Source organism: Colletes latitarsis, chromosome 11, assembly GCF_051014445.1.
Source record: "Colletes latitarsis isolate SP2378_abdomen chromosome 11, iyColLati1, whole genome shotgun sequence".
In the NCBI taxonomy this organism is placed as follows: domain Eukaryota; kingdom Metazoa; phylum Arthropoda; class Insecta; order Hymenoptera; family Colletidae; genus Colletes; species Colletes latitarsis.
In genome coordinates this window covers 17,901,010-17,917,326 of record NC_135144.1, presented here as the reverse complement: position 1 = coordinate 17,917,326, position 16,317 = coordinate 17,901,010, and the positions used below count along the sequence as shown (strand labels likewise).

General features: G+C 39.3%; 1 protein-coding gene across 2 annotated transcripts in view; it reads right to left on the bottom strand.

Moving 5' to 3' along the window:
• LOC143348505 (uncharacterized) overlaps nt 1–5,862 on the bottom strand; it is an 81,616-nt gene extending 75,754 nt beyond the window's left edge. The window contains exon 1 of one of the 2 annotated variants that reach the window (XM_076778780.1): nt 4,212–5,862. The gene's annotated coding sequence lies outside the window, so the exon portion shown is untranslated. The remainder of the gene's footprint in view (nt 1–4,211) is intronic. The other variant, XM_076778779.1, reaches the window with a different exon arrangement.
• Nucleotides 5,863–16,317: the final 10,455 nt, after the last annotated feature.

Genomic DNA, 16,317 nt, shown 5'->3' with positions numbered 1-16,317 from the left:
TTTGGGATTTCCGGCCACCGTGCAGGCTCGTAGCTCGATGATCCTATCTGCCGACGTGTCTCGCAAGTTACGAACGTCACGGCGAGCAAAAATGTTTAAAGGCTATTTCCCAAGGTATTTTCGCCATTTTTATTTCCCTACGCGAAAGCATACTACGCCATTTTATTGTATCAAAGAAGTTATTTTTGACCAGTTTCTTCTAACGATAGTAAAAATTCGCATTAGACCAAGCGTTGGACGTACAGGATATCTCTTAAAAATTATGTAAGCAAGATTTGTGTTCCGGCACTTTTTAAATAAATTCAAACCCTGCGAAACGATGAGTTAAATACCGCCTAATACCACGTGTACTAAAAGATATAAATTTTATAAAAATTCCTAACCTCCGACAGAAGAAAGCGATCGATTTATCGCGAACTGACCTATGTACCATTTAAAGGCCACGTACTTAACAAGATGTACAACAATGTTGCTACGACCGTTGAAACGGCCATTGGAAAGTGTCTGGGAACGTTATACGAGTTGTCGTAGGACGTGGTCGTGTTAGATGGCAGCACGGTGCTCCCATAAAACATGGCGTGCTACAGATTTGATGAACGACAGCTTAGACCGTGCACAGCTGTTCAACGAACAGTTCTTTCACGATTCTTGGAACTTCCATCTTACTAAATATCTTAATATAACTGGACAATGTTTCTTCGACGATTAATCTACTTCCTACCACTGTGTGTTCTTTTGTAATTTCATCTCTAATTAGTAAAATTTCTCTTAATTCCATAACTAACCTTGAAATGCATATCGAGTTTGAATAACTAGTCCGTAATAAATTTATAGTATAATGACATCGTATGTGTTATTAAGCTATGAAATACATTTACTCTTAAGCTATAGAACATATGCATATATGCAGTAGTCTTTACTAAATAAATTTACTTGTAGAATGTACGATTGCTTGCACGTGAGTTAAAGGAATATTTCAAGGAGGTTATAATCACTTACTCGAATCTTTTTTAAAGAATTTTTCAACTCGAAATAAGAGACAGAAAATTTCGATAACGTTTCCACGTGACCGTCGTGGACATCGTACCGGGCAAGGAACGAACTGCCAGAAAGTAATTCGAGGACACTGTTTTCAATTTCAAACGTCGTTTCACGGGACGTTAACCGAGTCGCGAGACGCACATTTCACGCGTGCACAACTTGACTCGATTCAACGCCCAAAGGATTCCCCTCCATTGCTCCCCCCCCCCTCCTAATCTCTACACCCTCTTTTCGCGCAGCATCGCGTCCTGAGTTCGGCAATATTTTACCCGGAATTTCTCCAAACGAATTTTTATTTCGAACACGTCAAAACGAATTCACATTCGTAACAAATTTTCATTCCGAACACGTCAAAACGAATATTTTATTACGAATCATACGTGGAATTATATATTCTATTATGAACGATATGTGAAATTGAATATTTTATCGAGAATGATACGTTAAAATGAATTTGTATTCGAAATATATCAAAATAAATTTTTATTCCGAATATTGTTACGAATATTATAGTTGTAATAATTATGGTTGTAAGGTTATGGATGTGTCATACAGAATTTTTTTCGAAATCTGAACAACGGCGTTCGACGAACCTAATAAATTGATCGATCCCATGACAACATCTATAATATGTGGGGAGAAGGAAAATTGATTATTGTACTTTACACCAAGACCGTAGATACTGTCAATAGACTTTAACGAGTATTATTGAGTGGATAGCAGTATACTTAAGTATGATGCCTACAAGTGGCTCTCGTTGGATGGTACTTGGATACGTTAATATGGAGTCTATTGTTTACACACCCTGTAGATACTTTACGGAGATCAATTCAGAGCATATTAGATTTTCTATTCGCGTTTTTGATCTTGAAAGATAGTTTACGATCAATTGCATTAGGTAAATGTTTGTCATTGGTTAATAATAATAGCTACTAATTCGAACCTCGAGAACGCTGCTACTTTTATTTGCTTAGAATAGATAATTTCGATCCTAATTCTTACCACCGGAAAAATAGTGATAAATTTCCCCCAATTACTACGTACCAATACTATATTAAAGTTTTCTCAACCACTTTTTATGAAGAGTTGATAATATTGCTTGACCTAAACTTTTATAATTACTATAATATGGAGAATTAACCCAATTACGGCTGACGTCGTGCGTGAAGGATTTAGTAAATTTTGTTGCTCTATTTTTGTTTTATTAAGCACATTAGACCGACGGTCTATAATAGAAGGAAAGCTCGTTTTAGGATAGATACCTGAAACTCTACTCCGCTTAAATTTATTTCACCTAAACTATTTATGGCGAAATATTTTTAGAAAATTATTGGAAGCAACCCTCGTATAATTTTAGAACGTCGTTATCGAGAAGCAACGGTGTGAAGAAGAATGATATTAGTTACATACAATTTACTGATTTTTTTCATACTATATCGTTAGAATATAGAGAACCTTTGTTTCCAGGAAAAAGCCACGTAAGATTGGTTGCATAAATGACCTTAAATACGTATATCCTGCGAAAATTAACCCTTGTCTGTTATCAGAGTTGGATTTAATAGCAGCCTATCGGTGAATCTCGCCCTTTACTCTACAGATACAGTGGATGGCCAAATTATTAGTTACACGTGTTAGAAATGCATTCTGATCAATTTGAACCTATCTCGTATATTAAAACATACATACATAGGGTGTCTCGTAAAACGTCAGGAAATCCTTACTAACACAGCAAGTTACGATGTAAACTACGATTATGTTAATCTAACTACAATTATATTTAATTAATAAAAATGTTAAATTGTAGAGAAAGTTGGTTACTTTTAAAAATCACCCTTTTCGTCGACGAGTAAAAAATTTCTTAAATCGTACTGTCAACGGATAGCTTAATCGCATACAAAGAGTTAAAGTTATTATAACTCAACAACGCATTCAGCACAAATTCCTCGCATTTATCTCGTATAAACTAGCTGTTTCTACGTCGACGACACGTCACAACTATAATCCCTTGCGAAACTACGATTAATATCTCCAGGTAAATGCAGAATCATGGCTGAATTATTATTCTTATACGAATTAATTAACTGCCACGTCGGGGGTGTTCTGACATTTAATAATAAATTCTCTTGAAACGGTCCCCATAATTTTATATCGTACGCTATTTAAATATCAATGGTAATAAATTAAATTGAAACCTTGATCCGTTCTCCTACGAAAATCGAATTCTAACAGATTGTCTAGGCACTTGGAGACGTTCTGTGTCTTATGTTACTATTTATAAGAGGGGGTTAATTTATCTACGATCAAATAACAGGGGGCTGTTCGTGTTAATTCTTTGCACCCTTAAAACTAACCACTGTGTAATTTAACTACAATTATGTCAAATGTTTCAAGTTTGACAAAGAGTCGTACGATCCAAAAAATTGTCAACAATACGTAAATTAACTGTCGTTCGACCTAAAATTGCGCAAGTTAACGGTTATTGCTGACCATAAACAATTATTTTCGATCTTGCTACCGTAAACACGCAAACGGGGACCGTTTTTTTTTTTTTTTTAGGGACACCCAGTACACACGGTACTGTCCGGTGAGAGCAATCGTCGAGGCAGTCGGCGAAAAACCGGCGATCGAAAGATAATCGCGATGGCGGACGCACAACAGGATCTGTATCGAGGCTGGAAGGATCTTCCGCGAGGGGGAGGGGGAGGACGGCGAATTCTTGTTTTTTCTCCGTCTTTCGTTCGCAGTTGCGCAATCTTCCCCGGGGTGCTTTGAACGCTCGCGATCCGGTTGTTACACCGTTCCACCCTCCCTTCCCACAGACACATCCCCTCGACCTCGAGGGTAGTCGGCCGATCGCGTCGAAATTCCTTTTTCCGAACCTACCCCGACCCATCCTCCCTCCCATTTCCAATCTATTTCTCTCTCTCTCTCTCTCTATATATATATATATATATGTATGTATATATATGTATATATAATCTATCTCTCTCTTCGTAGAGAGTGTTTACTCGCGTGTTCCGAGTTCCGTCAGTGTCGCACGCTCTCCGGCAAACAGATCGATCTTTTCTGCCCGCCACGGCGCCGATTTTCCACCCCCGATATCCCCCAGGTGATCCGGGCGAGAAGCCGCGGCTAACCCTAGCACGTAGGTGATATTTTCTGTTACTTACATGTCCAAGGATCGGCCACGTTGAACGACCGGCCTTTAGGGTACTCGGTACTCGTCTTGACTCGCGTGCAGAGCGTCCTCAGACCCGGCGTGCACAGGCTCCGGGGCTCCCGGACGACCCAGGAGTCACAGCCGCGTCGTCCTCTGACGGGCGTCGGTCCTCTCGATCCTCATTCTTGCCGTCACTGGCTCACGTTGCACAAACACAAGTCCGTCGTACGATCTTTTCCCCCCTGTGTTCGTCGTCGGATTGGCCGACGTGTCGAGGAGCCCCGGTTACGTCGCGTATCTCGACGACGCGACGAAGAGAGAACGAGAACGAGAACAACCCCCTACTCTCTCTTTCCTCGTTACTCCTTGTCACTGGATGATCAACCCCTTGTGTGCCTGTCTCTCGAGGGCGAGACGAGAGAAAACACACGGACGGGAAGGGCGGCGCGAAACGAGACGCGGAGTGCCTCTACCCTCGCGGATCCGCCGGTTGATCCCCGGAACGAGCGACGAGCCCGCGAACCAGCTAACCGGGCGGATGCGGGTCCAGGTTCGGGCACGCAAGACACTCGTAGAGGCGACGGGAACGGAACACGACACCAGAGAGCTGGTACGGACGAACGAGGCGGCTCGGAACCACCGTCGAAGGAGTAGGAGTGCGAACAACCACGGCGGCGAGGAGGGGGGAGATGAAGAGGGGCTACGGGGCGACGGAGGGCTAGGGTGGGGGAAACGATTTGGGGGCGGCGGACGCGGCGAGAGGGCGGCTCGCAAGCCCGGTGGTTGTGCTTGCTTGGTTGCTTGGTTGCTTGCCTGTCTGGCTGGCTGTGTCTGTGCCTGTCCGCTTGCCTGCTTGCCTGCTGGCCTACCTGGCTGCTGCCTGTGCTACGCCAGCTCCTTGCTTTTGCTCGCCTCTGACTGTGCCTCTACCCTCTGTCTCCGCTTCCTACCTCTGTCTCTTTGGCTGCGCAGGACCCGCCGCGACCCGGCCAAACCCAGACCCAGCGTGTAGGTACCGCGGGCTCGCGTTCGAGGTAGCTCCAGCCACCCCAGCTGCTACATCCCCTCCAACCGTTGAACCCCTTCCCGCCAGTGACGTGCAACGACACCGGCGGGCCACCGCGCTGTGGCGAGTCTCTTGAAAATCCGTTGGTTCGACGGATTCTTTTTTTTTCTTTTTTCTTTTTTTCTCTATACTTTTCGTCACGCGTTGTACAGTCGGGGAGAACAGTAAACGGACGGGGCGAAATATCAGGTCGTTTCGTGAGTTCGTTCTCCGCTAGACCTTATCCTTCTTAAGCTCACTTTTCAGTATATAATTTAAACAAATGTATTTTTTACCAAGTCGTCTGTACAATGAAACTCGCCGTAAAATATATAAAATTCGTTCGTTTATACGTTTCCGATATTTTTAATCGTTCGCGACATCGAGGAGTAAATACGTTTCAGTGCCTCTATTCTGAGGACGGATTTCACCCCTTCAACGCGGACGATAAAAAAATATAACAGTCGAATATGTTTGGTCGATCTGCCAATGTGCCAAATTTCATCGAAATTAGCGACTGACAGAAAAGATTGACAAGTCGAGCATCACGAACTTACGAGACGACCTAATAGCTATCGATGGAGATTGATTCGATCGCTTTCAAATTGACGATCAAATTTGTAATTTAGTAGAAAACCGAGTGGGTAAACAATTTGAAAATGTCAACGTTTTATGGAACACGTTTTAGCGACGATATAACGGGCAGCCATGTTTTTTGTTTAATTAAACATTTATCTCTACAAGGTGGTAGAGACTAAGGAGTACGATTTATCTATATTATTACGTTTACCATCAGAATTCTGATTGCAGTCGTCTTTCCGACACAACTACCTTTATATTATACTTTCTTACAGAAAATAACCAACAGAATTAGCGTATCAAAAAGTGTATGAATCCGTTTAAAAAAAAACAAAGTCGACCTCTACGTCTTCTCTGTGCCCTCCACTTGCAAGAATACCATTTATACCATATTATGACGCTTTTCTAAATCTCACAATTTCCGTAGGAAACATTTCCTCGCACTATTCGAAACAATCAAGATATTTAAGAATACGAGAGTTCGTAAGACACACTATATATTGAACTTGATCCCGTTCCTGCCTAAAATGTCTCGAGCGGGGATGGACGGTCCATTTATGTATGGTATATTTGATTGCAGGCCATTCGAGGAGAGCCATTTGCAAGGCTGCCGGGAAACAAGAAGCAACCGGGGGGGTGGGATAAGAGGCGAGAAAGTAGGGCGAGCACAGTGTCTTCGGGTTGCTTTTCTTCTTCTCGAGACGAGCGGACCCGCGTTTTTCTTCGCCGAGTGGGTAATAGCTGGTTTTCGTCCCGCTCGAAATAAAAATTTTACTAATATTCCTACCCCAGCCCGACCAGCGATATACGGAACCAATCCGTAAAGTTTCGTTCCCCCCGTTAATCGCTTCCTGCATTCCGCGTCCGCGAGAGTTTCTCCGACGCTTTTCAACGCCCCCGTCAGAGTTCTCGAAATTTAGAAACGTCGCGACGATTAAGCGACGACAACGTAAACAGTTTCCCCGAGGCTTTTGTTCTTCCCACGGAGCTTCTCGAAATTTTTCAACGGCGCTCCCCGCTATCTCGAATTCGAATATTCTTTTCATTTGTTTCTCCTTGGGGCTAGAAGACTTTTCTTTAAGTATTTTACAGTAACACTATTCGATGGCTTGCAAGCGATGAAAGAAGTGAACGAGGTGGCAGGAGAAAAAAAACGGAAGGGAAATGTATACAGGGTGTTCGGCCAACCCTGGGAAGAATTTTAACGAGGGATTCTAGAGGCCAAAATAAAACGAAAATCAAGAATACCAATTTGTTGATAGAGGCTTCGTTAAAAAGTTATTAACGTTTAAAATTCCGCTCGTATTGAATTTTTTTCTCGAAAATGCGCAGGATTTCGGGGGTATGTCTATTCACCAAAAATGATTGTAATTGATCCCTACAGCCAAAAATATTTTTTTTTGAACGATTTGAAATTTTTATTTTCATCGAAAAATTTCACACCTTCCCGAATTTTTTTTTAGGAAATGAGTAGGATTTCGGGGGTATGTCTATTCACCAAAAATGATTGTAATTGATCCCTACAGCCAAAAATATTTTTTTTTGAACGATTTGAAATTTTTTTTTTTCATCGAAAAATTTCACACTTTTCCGAATTTTTTTCTAGGAAATGAGTAGGATTTCGGGGATATGACTCTTCACCAAAAATGATTGTAATTGATCCCTACAACTGAAAATAATTTTTTTAGAACGATTTGAAATTTTTTTTTTTCATCGAAAAATTTCAAACCTTCTCGAATTTTTTTCTCGCAAGTGGGTAGGATTTCGAGGGTATGTCTATTCACCAAAAATGATTGTAATTGATCCCTACAACTGAAAATAATTTTTTTAGAACGATTTGAAATTTTTTTTTTTCATCGAAAAATTTCAAACCTTCTCGAATTTTTTTCTCGCAAGTGGGTAGGATTTCGAGGGTATGTCTATTCACCAAAAATGATTGTAATTGATCCCTACAACTGAAAATAATTTTTTTAGAACGATTTGAAATTTTTTTTTTTCATCGAAAAATTTCAAACCTTCTCGAATTTTTTTCTCGCAAGTGGGTAGGACTTCGAGGGTATGTCTATTCACCAAAAATGATTGTAATTAACCACCGCAATTAAAAATAATTTTTTTAGAACGATTTGAAATTTTTTAATTTTGTCGAAAAATTTCAAACCTTCTCGAATTTTTTTCTCGGAAGTGGGTAGGATTTCGAGGGTATGTCTATTCACCAAAAATAATTGTAATTGACCCCCGTAACCGAAAATAATTTTTCCAGAACGATTTGAAATTTTTGAATTTAATTGTTAATAACTTTTTAACGAAGCCTCCATCAACAAATTGGTATCCTTGATTTTCGTCTTATTTTGGCCTGTAGAATCCTCTATTAAAATTTTTCCCAGGGGTGGCCGAACACCCTGTGTATGTTTAAAAAGAATCCTCCAAATATGTGAATTGTTGTGGGACTTAAAAAATTTTAATTTTCCAGATATCTAAAAGTTATGTAATTAAGGAAAAAGAAAGAGAACTTCGGTCGGATATTTAATTTTCGAATAGGGTGAAATAATTTTGTATTTTCACGTTGTTCTGGAATGAGATTGTTGGATGCTAGTGGATTAAGCGAACTAACCTAAACTAAACGTAAACTTGGACTAAACTTAATCTAAACTTACTAAGGTCGACCAATGGTCGTGCGTATAGGGAAAAGTTGCTCAAAATACCGTCCTAGACGTATTTCAAGGTCATTGAATTTTACCAGTTAATATTGCTGCGTCTCGATTAGAATTTTTTATGTCGCTCATAATTGCAGAATTTTTTTACCTTGACTAATCTGAATTAACTTGGTGTTACGTGGGTGATCGTGTTTGTTCAAACCAGTCCCTATCAAAGAATAAACACGGAGATGTATTAGGTTAACCGGAAAGTTCTATATCTGGTGAAGAGAAGCAAACACCGAGGATATTTGTAGACAAATCCCAAACGGTTGATACGATCGTGCACGGTTTGTTGAACGACGCATAAACTTCTCTCCGATCTCCCTTGACATTAAAAATGACGCTTTTTCTACTATACTCGAAGGACGTTGTCAACTTTTGATGCGTTTTCCGAGCGTTGTTCCCCTTTGATATTCAAACACGAATTTCCATCTTCCATGGATGTTTCTTTTACATTCGTTTTGTTTTTACACGGTGAAAGGAATAAATAGAAATTAAAAATAACCAACTCTACACATTTCGAGTCATCGTCACGTGCTCTCTGATATTTGTTCAAGGATACGTTGTAATTTCACTCGTCGTTTAATTTAAAAAAAAAAAAAGTAAAGAAATTAAATAGACGTCGAATATAATAAAATTCACGATTAAAAATGGAATAAAAATTGAACGACACGAACGCGAATATTTAGTTGGAAAATATTAATAACGAATGTCAATGATCGGTTTATGGCGTTTCCTGTTCGAGAAAACCGCGCGCGTTATGGCGTTTGACGGAAAAGTTCGCGGTCGACGAAATGTAATAGTATTTCGTTGGAAAAATAACCGGGACGACGTTTGTATCGTGGGAATCGACTCTCGTTCTCAAAGAAATTGTAATCACCGGTGGCCCCTTTTCTGTCGCGCGCAATTTTCGCGCGAGAAAACTCCCCTAACTGCACCAATTTCGGAAATAATTTCAACGGTAATAATTACTGGACCACTACGTTAATTTCTACTGATTACGAGCGAAATCCTACGAATTCAGGAGCATCGCTCCTCATATTTCGACTTCCAACGATTATAATTTTGATTTTCCAAATAGAGCGTATTCACGATTCTGCTGGGATATCCACTCCCCCCTCCCCCCATCCCTCGCCCCCCTCAAAGTTAAACGATCACACTTTGCCAGCAGTCGAGCAAACGGGAACAAGAAAAAAGTGATAATTGGAATAATGGCCTGCTGCTGCGGCATTATCGAAACTCATTTTAGTCTTAGGGCAAGCTCTATATATTTGTAGAAAGTTTACCCAGTCGCAATTCTAGTTATTTCTATTAAAGATTAAAAATTGCAAACAATAGAGGCAGATGCGAAAAATAAAAAGATACCGACGAAACGAAAAACTTTCTGCGCAATTCGCGTGGAAAGAAAATTTAATCTTCCCCGGCCATAATTCCGGGGGATCTGTGAATTTTAGAAATGAAATCGAAAGAGGACGAAACAAAAACTTGCGCAAATATTTTGGTTTAATTTGTCGACGGTTGACAGGGCAGGATTTTTAAGAATTATTTCCCGATTAAAATAGAAAGTCGGTTAAAAAGAACAATCCTTTCCAATCAAAAAATAAAAAAAATGTACTTGAAGTTCGTCACGTTGAAAAAGGTTCGATTGATATAAATTCTAGAAGAGGCAATTTTCGTAAAAGTCGGTGAAAATGACCACCTTTCGAGGGTCACTGGTTTTTATTTTTTTTTTTTGTAATTTCTAGAACAGCGAATGATTATCCCCCCTCCGTTTAGTATTGTCACACTGACTACAACATGTTCCAATTTGAACGAAATCGCTGAACACTGTATACAAAAGTGATCGATTTGGCGCGGACCGACCCGTTACGGGATACACAATTATCGCCATAAGCTTCCATCGATCGTTTCGATGGCCATTTTCCAAAGTTTAAAGTGGAATTTAATATTTGCTACATCGTGTTTTCCGTGAAAAGTAATCCGCCATCGCTACAACACCGATAACTTTTCATGAAACGTTTTTCTTTTGAAATTCTAAAAGTCGATGAAATGTAAGATTTTTCGAAAGTTATTGTGTCGAATTGCAGTTATATCGTCGCTAACAGAAACTCTGCTAGTTATTTACCGTACGGAGAGTGTGAAGCAATATGGCCGCGAAGCTCGTAGGATGTTGAATCTAACCTCTCGACTTGCATTGGAAACGGGAGACAGATTCTTTTAGATGTGTCAGAATTTACGTTACGACGAGGTTGGATTTAGATTAGAAAGGCAGACAAATGTTACACTTCATTTTGTCACTAACAATTAACGATTTATTTGTATACGCAAAACAAAGGTAAACAACACGCGTAACGCGCACGACCATAGCACATACACTAAAAACAGCGCCACACTACGACACTACGCAGCACTGCTGTAGTCCCGCTCATTCTCACGCATGCGCAGTATAGGTAAGGCACGAAGAACGGGCCAGAATATGCAACAACGTCGATCGAGCATTGATATATCTGTTTCTCACAAGATGGAAAATTAAATAAACGTATTTTATATTGTTTAACGTATCACGATGATAGAGATAGTTCATTGAAATTTTAGCATAGCATAACAATTTAAAGCATAGACCATAGAGAATTGGACTCGGGGAAAATTGGTTGGGAATCTTCAGAGTCTGAATCGTCAGAGAATGTTTAGTATACTATGCGTCATGCATTGCAAGCTCATCGTACCGCCACTGAACGAATCCCATGTCTACGAATTATGCCTATTGTCCTCTGGATATTAAGTATAAAAATAATTCGGTACAATAATTTCAAGAGCACCTTGGATAAAAATATTAAAGAAAGGCGGGCCCCAAGTGAAGGACTCTTGGGAAATATCCGAATAATACCTAGAAATCGAATAAGGATTTCCGATCTTAACAATTTCATTTCTATCGAGCAAGTAGCTTCTCAACCGATAAAGTACAATCCCAGAACTTACGTTTTAAGATTAGCATCGATATCCAACCCAGACATTCCTAACTCGTAACACAAATTAAATAATAATAATACATTTCTCGTTCACAGTTCCTAGAAAAACGAGAATCTCGAACTATACCAAAACGTACAATAATTCAATTACCCTTTCGAAATTCGACGTCATCCCGAATATAAAATCGTATTAAAATATAAGTTTCTATAAACGGATTCCAGTTCCACGCCACCTGGTCAACGCCAAGACAACTCTTTTTTTTCGGCAATTTAATCTCTATCAAAAGGTAACACAGTTACCCAATTATAATTCAGTTTGCTTTATGATATTTTTGCGTTGTATTCCCGTGTTATTGTTCTTTCCCTCCTGAAAGTTTATTTTACCGATTCGATTTCAAAAGGATTCCATATTGATTGTCAAACAAAGGAATATTACGAAAATGGGCGAAATATGTCTGCGCGTTAAAACGAGGAAATTTGCAATGATAACAGGATAGTGTATACCATAATAATTATTGCAACGTTAAAATAGTAGCTGCGATATAGTTGATCCTGTTTCTAGTTTCAAGGCACGCGGAAATAATTAAAAGAGACTCTACTATCGAATATCTGTCGGGCATAAATTTCCGCCCAAGAGGACGCAGCTTTCTTCCTCAACATCTCCACCTACCAACCCCCCAACCCCCCTACCCCCTCCTCAGACCAAACTCAACCACCCCTCGTCCAGCTAGAGCCCGGTCGCTAATTAATTAAGAAGAATAATCGTTCGCGTTTAGTTGAGAGGATAACAATTACCGATATCAAAACGACGTTTTGATAAAGCGTCGTTGAACGATTCGAGCGGGAATTATCGATTGCTACGCCGAGGCGGCTCGCCTCTTGAATTAGTCAGACAACAAGCCACAAAGCTGGCCCGTCTGCCTCTGGATGCTAAGTAATTGGCGCACTTTAACGAAACGTTGCCTATGTAAATAAAGATTTCGACGGAACAGACGGGCGGCTCGACGGACGCCAACCGGAAACGGAAACGGAAACGGAAACGGATCCGTGAATTGTATCGAATATTAATCGTAACACCGTTTGTACTCGAGAGATTTTTTCTCAGAAATATATCATCTTCTGCGTCCCTTTGTTATCGGATATTAGCGCATTAATTATTATTTAATGGAACGAGCAGGAAGTATTATTTTTCGGGGGCGCCTGAAATCGAAAATTAAAGGTTCGAAACCATTAATTCAAATTAAAATGTTTCGGAATCAAAAGTTTTCAAACCGTTGCGTAAATTTGGATAGAAGCCTACTGAAATGATATTGGATACCACGCGATGTTCCTGGTTTCATATTAAATAATTTTCAATTGCAAAGGAAAATAAAATAAAAATTTGTATACGCAAAAAAAAAAAAAATATAGAGAGAGAACAGGTATTGTTCCATCGAGGATAATATGTCCGTTTTAACCGTCCATTAACTTAAAAGGCTTTTTTACCCTGACATTTTGGCATTTAGATAGCTTTTTGCCCGAATGTTAATAACAAACTTGTAGAATTCTCGTTGAAACGTTCCAACAAATAAAATAACAAAAAGCTTGAGAAGATCTGTTTATAAGATTATTTTCGCAACTCGCATGCCTTTCGCGTGGAACAATTTTATTTAGAAGTGGAAATTAAAAAACATCCCCCCTTTCGATGGCCACTTTAACGAAAGAGGAAAAAAGAAACGTTTGGAAATTTTGGAATAATTTATAAGATGGTAGGAATCGTGAGGGAAATTGGGCTCAAGATAGAAATGCCAAGATCTTCGGGATCGACGAAACATTAGTATTATAGATCTCGACTAGACAAGTGGAAGGAAAAAGAGTTCGTACGAGTATATTTTCGAATCTCGTACTTACTCATTGTACGTTTTACAGAATCGGGTCAAGTACTTCGCGAGCACATGAAACGAAACGCTTGTTTTACGAGTAATACTCGATTCTAACGAAATAAACCTCGACATAACGAGTCGATTCAGATTCGTGAATAAATATTTAGCTCCATAACCCCCCTCCCCTCCTCGTTTTATTTTTTATTATACGCTTATGATTTAAAAATACATAATATATAGGATCTCGCGTTCTTCGACTAATGAGCCAATAATTACTGCTGAAAATAATTACTAATTCCGGTTATGTCGTATAGTGTTTCGATCATCTCCAAAAGTCTATTATTATTATTGAGTAGCCACAAATATTTTTGTTTTTTCGGTTATTTTTATCAAAGTCTTTTTACACATATCATCGTCATATAAACAGATTCGTCTTGATTTTGGCCTCTAGAATCTCCCATTAAAATTTTTTCCAGGGGTAGCCGTACATTCTGTATACGAATAGATGGTCGCTCGAGCACTTGTGAGAAAGGAACAGGTCGAACGTCCCTCTGTGGGCAAGCGCGGGAAGTGTCGTCACAAACATTTCTCTGACATTTAATAGCCAAGAGTATAATTTATCGTCTACTCTTTTTACGTTATACAGGGCGTTCGACCACCCCTGATAAACATTTTAATGGGAGATTCTAGAGGCCAAAATAAGACGAAAATCAAGAATACTATTTTGTTGATGGAGGCTTCGTTAAAAAGTTATTAACGTTTCAAATTCCGCCTGCACTGAATTTTTTTCTAGAAAGAGGGTTTTCGAGGGTAGGTCTATTCACCAAAAATACTTGTAATTGACCCCTGTAACTAAATATAATTTTTTTAATATGATTTGAAATTTTTTAATTTTGTCGAAAAATTTCACGCCTTCTCGAATTTTTTTCTCGAAAGTGGGTAGGATTTCGAGGGTATGTCTATTCACCGAAAATGATTGTAATTAAACCCCTTAGCTAAAAATAATTTTTTTAGAACGATTTGAAATTTTTTTTCTTCGCCGAAAAATTTAAGCACCTACCTGTCGATTTTTCTTAAAAATTTCTTTTTCATTTCTAGTAATTTTGTTTGACGCCCTACAGAAAAGTTGTCTAATACTTTTTTGTAAGTACCCATGAGCTCTACTTCAGAAAAAAGTTTCATTGAAATATATTCACAATTGTAGGAGTTATGGCTGTTTGAAAATTGGACCATTTTTATGAGGTTTTTCTCATTTTAGAGGGTCAAGGAACAACTTTTCGAATATTTTTTGAATTCCTACATATTCTACACTAAAATACGCGTCGTTTGCTTTTTTAAACATTAAAATCCTTCAATCCGTTCAGAAGTTATGACGTTTTAAAGATACGCATGAAATTTCGGGGAAGCATTGGCCTCATATTAGATTTTCGGTAAGGAATTTTTTTCCCGAAAGTGCGTAGGATTTCGGGGGTGTGTCTATTCACCAAAAATGCTTGTAATTGTCCCCTCTAACTAAATATAATTTTTTTAGCATGATTTGAAATTTTTTAATTTCGACTAAAAATTTCAGTACCTACTCGAATTTTTTTCTCGAAAGTGGGTAGGATTTCAGGGGTATGTGTATTCACCAAAAATGATTGTAATTGAGCCTTGCAACCGAAAATAATTTTTCCAGAACGATGTGAAACTTTTTAATTTAATTTTTTAATAACTTTTTAACGAAGCCTCCATCGACAAATTAGAATTCTTGATTTTAGTCTTATTTTGGCTTCTAGAATCTCGAGGATTGATCGAACACCCTGTATATTTCCTATTCTATCGAGTTTTTGCAAATTGCACAAATTCTTTTAAAAATACACAGAAATTCCATAACGACACTTACTTGCATCGTCCACGACGCCTTCGAATCCAAATAAACATACTACGTCTGTCGTACGCGATAAGTGCTGTGCCTCGTTAAGGTAATTAATTTGTTAAACTCGGTGTTACGTTTATACGATAGGAAGCAATGGCGTACAAAGTATATTAGGGTGTCCGAATATTAACGAAGCGGCGTTGGTTGTCCGAGCAGACGTTAAGTTCAAACCCGACGGTTGCTAGTCATCGAAAGTGGTTCTAGGCTCTCGAGGGCCGCCTTACGGCACTAACGACAACGTCACCCCCTTCCAAACATCCCCGATTCCACCACCCTTAGCCGTGTTACCCCCTCCCCGGGTCAAGCTCCGCGATCAGCATCGAGCTGCGTCGTATTCCTATTCCGACGTGCTCGCCCGACGAGTCTATTCGAAATCACGTGCGGAAGACGTCTTAAAGGGGGTGGGGGATTATTGTATATTATTTATTCGGCTTTAAACCTTCGAAAAATCGATTTTTCCGAGAATCGAGAACACCGGACTAAACCCCTGAAATTGTCAGAGTTGAAAATTTTGCTTTCGGATCAAAGAACGTACAGCTTAATATTTATCGTAGTATTTACTTTTCTTAACATCGCTAAAATTCGTCAGATTTATTCGGATTATTTTCTATTAGCTTTTCGGAGAATCGTCTTGCCGCCCATATGTGGGTCACGTGGCAGTCAACGCGTATCGAGAATTCTCGTGCAACAAGTTCGATACAAAGTTGATTTATCAAAGATAAATTAACAAAGAAAATGGCAACATGAATATTTCGAGGTGCTGTTTTCACGTATCCTGTATATTAGGCCTATGTTTGACATGAACGTATCTGAAGTTTCCACGGCCCCGGTTAATTTCCCGGTTATTCTTACATAACGGCTACTTTCCCGACCATGAAATTGTCTCTCATGCTTATAAGCTTTATTTTCGAATCTGCATCTTCCACCTAACGACGGACGAGGTTCGAAAATATCTTGGCGATTATCTAAGCTTGGGGTACAAGATTTATTTTTCTAAGGACCCGCTAAAATTACCGAGAATTCTATCCTATTATTCGAGAAGAATCGTGT